The sequence below is a fragment of the Pteropus vampyrus genome, unplaced genomic scaffold (genome assembly GCF_000151845.1).
Source record: "Pteropus vampyrus isolate Shadow unplaced genomic scaffold, Pvam_2.0 Scaffold22, whole genome shotgun sequence".
NCBI classification, from domain to species: domain Eukaryota; kingdom Metazoa; phylum Chordata; class Mammalia; order Chiroptera; family Pteropodidae; genus Pteropus; species Pteropus vampyrus.
The window spans coordinates 4,459,572-4,463,549 of NW_011888803.1; the positions used below are offsets into that span (position 1 = coordinate 4,459,572).

The 3,978-nt window shown below is 33.2% G+C and overlaps 1 pseudogene; it reads right to left on the bottom strand.

Annotated features, from left to right (window-relative positions):
- Positions 1-3,106: 3,106 nt before the first annotated feature.
- LOC111736916 lies at positions 3,107-3,225 on the bottom strand (annotated as a pseudogene).
- Positions 3,226-3,978: the final 753 nt, after the last annotated feature.

Sequence of the window (3,978 nt, forward strand, 5' to 3'; positions counted from 1 at the left end):
AGGAAAGAGTTGATTGGTAGAGATAATAGGAATTGACGGATAGTGTATTAGAACAGACACTTCTTGTGCTTGTAACTACATGCACTTGTTATACAAAAGAAAAAAAAGCAGGAGGGCAATTTAGTTGCCTTATGGTAGTTTTATAAACTATGAAAAATGTGAAATTCATTTTTCAAGTGAAGTTCCTCACTGAACTTCAGTTGTGGAAAGCCCAGTGTCCTGAGTAGAGTGGTAGAGCATTTCTATCCCTAAGTATACAAACGGCAAGTGAAACTGATTTTACCTATGGTATAGTGGAACTGCCAAATATCCCATCTTTTGCAGCTATCATTGGAACACTGATTTGAGCTATGGAGGTCAGGGCTTACATTGCATTCTATAAGAAATATCACACTGTGCTTCCATTCTCTTTTGCTCAAAACATGTATGAATAGCCACTTCTCACAAATCTGGACATCCTGATGTCGTCCTTGCAAAACTGTCCAGGGAGAAGTGTTAGACACTCCGTTAGAGAAGAAAATGTTTCAAAATCAATACCCTAAATTAAATTAATTTGTTCTTTAAGTGTAAGAAATATTCTAGGTATTCTTGTACCATACACAGAAGATAAATATTAAAAACCAAAAAAGGAAAGAAGGTTAAGAGACGTGCTCACATTTAGCAAGATTACTATGATTCAAGACATAAATGAAATCTGGCTCCTGACTAAAATCAATGTTTTCTTCTTTGCTCGCCACACTTTGTGCACATGCTCTGCCCATAAGCAGCAATGCAGAAAGGATATGCCTCTCCTGTCCTCTTACAAACAAAACACTTGCCGAACTGATAATTTCATGTCAGTTTAGAGTAGGTATTACACGTATAAACTCAAATCTATAGGAACCTGACAGACCTGACTGTACACTTTGATAGATAGCTCGAGTCTCAGTTTCTCATCTACATAATAGAGACAATGATAATGCCTTCTTCATAACTATTGTTATCAAAGCACATGCTAGGTTAAGTGTGTAACACAATGTCTTGACTTATAATGTCGTCTGAAACCATTATTTATAATTCTTAAGTTTCTTTTTACTGATAAATGACATTTTTTTTTTTTTTCTGAAAGATAAGCTTTAGTTTTAAATGCATTGTTTTCTTGGAAATAATTAGCATGTTTGCAGTGTTCAGTACCACTCATTTTAGGAGTGGGAACAAGAGACTTTAGCCCTTTGCAAACATCTCAAGAGTAGTCTTTTTAACAGCAACAACAACAGCAACATTCTGTGATTTAAATCTTTCATTATTCACTTGTGCATAGTGAATTGGGAGGAATACTTCATCTCCCTTGGCTCTGAAGACCAGAATATGCTCAGCTGCAGACCAATTATGATATTCAAGTATTTTCAAGACTGCTGAATGGGAAACAAACTATGCTTGTGTGATTAGCTTCATTGATTTCTATAGAAATATAGTACTTAAGTTCAATCAGTATAGTAGTTCAGTAGTTCAACGAAGTTTACTCTTTCTTTAAAATTCACAAGGAAAATACAGTATAAAGCCAACCTTTGCAAGTCACAGTGATCATTTACCAAAACTTGATGTCTCAGGATTATCTATAAATTGTCCTCTAATTTGAAAGGACAATCTCATAACTCAAATGTGTGTTTATAGACTTAAATTACTTACAGATTATACTGTACAATTACTTGCAAACAACTATTGATTGCTTTAAAAATAAATAGGAATCCATTACGTGGGAGTCTCCACTGGTTTTGATGTTATTGTTATTGTTCTTTTCTTGTTCTTGTTCTTGTTGTTCTGAAATGTTTTACTGTCTTCTGAGTGAAATGGTGATGTCTTGGGCCTGGAAAATGATAGCCATTCACAAAAAAATGTGAAGGCTTTTAGATTAATGAAAAAGCTTAAGTAGAAAACTGGTGGTTAATGGATCCTCGACAATAGCAGACATGCAACTTGGTGAACCCTTAACTCAATCTATTTTTCCATTGATTCATCTAATTATGTCTATAGTGCCTGTAATCTAAGTTATCTGGTGAGCTGACAGAAATATTAGAATTTCAACATAATAAATGAAGGAAAGAAGGTTTCCCCTGTCTGTACTTGGCTAGAGCTGTTTTAGGGGTATATTAGGATTTATGATACAATATCTATAATGTTTCCTGAAGCTTAGAGGAAATCAGTGCAAAATTTTAAAAGCTAAACTTTTATGCATATTTTACCCTCACTTTGAGTAAATCTTTCTTTTCCAAACCAGGTGACATTTGGCCAATCATCTTCTCTCAACAACTTAATGGCCATGATGTTCAAGTCTGGCAGATATTTCTAATTATGCAGAAAAACAATTTGAGGATTGTTCTTTAACTTTCCAGTGTGAAAGCAGAGCTATTCATGGAGATAATAGCTAAAGTAAATTACATACTTCCACTTCAACTTCTCATGGAGATCATTATCTAAAGCAGACCCATATTCAAGATAGCCAGCTCATCTTTCTTGCCAACAAGCTCCCAATCATGATTCCATGATCAATAGTGTGGAGAGTAATTAATTAATAGTTCTAATAAATTTTGAAATATTATTTTCAAACATTTGCACAGATTAATATTGAACATACAGATTTTTTCCCTCTGTTTTTCTCGAATCTTCTGATAAAATGTAGATTTTGTATTGTTATGGTATCTGAAATATTTAGAATTTGAAAACTCCCAGCAAATCTCTATTTCCTCTCTTTGGTTACATTTGCGCCACTTTTGCTTTTATAAGATATTTATTAGAAGTCTCCAAGACAGTGTTCTAGTGGCTAGTTGTTGTCTCTTTTGCTTTCTACCCTGCAAATTCACTGAAGAACATGCAGGCAATTGAGCCATGTATATAAGAACAAAGGTCAAATGACAGGTCAAATGTAGTAGATTTTGGGTCAGTGAAATCTGAGGTTCACTTTCAACTAGGTCATTGTGACAGAAGTGATAAAAATATTTCTCAAATTTAATTCTTTAATACTCTTTATGTATTAAAGAAGTCAGGAAAACTTTCTCAGGCTTCTGTTGAGTTCCATCAAGTTAAATCAATATAATATTATTATTTTTTTTTTATTTTAATTTTTTTACGCCTACAGCACCTTGTCTTCCTAGGTGGTCTCCCATCCATGTACTAACCAGGCCCAGCCTTGCTTAGCTTCCAAGATCAAATGGGATCGGGCTTGTTCAGGGTGGTATGGTTGTAGATGTAAACATAATATTATTTAAGTAGTCTTTTCATGAAAGCTTAGTCACTTAAAGTTTTAGGGCAACATTGCTCTGATTTCCCATTTGAGAATAATAGAATGTCCTTGACTGAATAGTGTAGGTAATGTTCATAGAAATACAAGCAAAGTATCTAACTTAGTCATTCAGTCATTCATGCACTCAATCAACACATATTTGCATTCAACAAATACATTACATTTTCATCTATTCTGGTAACAGAAAAGCCTTTTATTCCAAAAGGAGATTGAATTTCCATTGCAAACATCTTTCTTTTTTTGTCCACTATTTCAGATTGTAGATCATCAGAGCTAACCTATAAAAAAATTTCAGGAAATTTTATAATTTTTCAGGTGCTTGGAAATTATAAATCTTATTTTTACAAAAAAAAAATTGCTTTTAATTTGACTTGACTATTTGTTTTTGCTTGTCACTGTAATGACATATCAGAGGACTATTGTGAGTGAATATCATTAAAAACACACTATTTTACTTTTGAACTCATCAGTGTTTTTCAGGTCAACAAATTATTGTATTTGGTAATGTATTTATTGCAATAGAACATTAAATATGTTCAATGAAGAGAAGGAGAATTTTTCACCCCGAAATATACCTCTTGGCCATAAAAATTATTTTAGACTATTTTTGAGAAACAACAGTCACAGTAGAAACTCTGAAAACAGAGTAGACATTACCCTGTTGTAAGAAACAATCAAGTGTATAATGTAAATCTTTT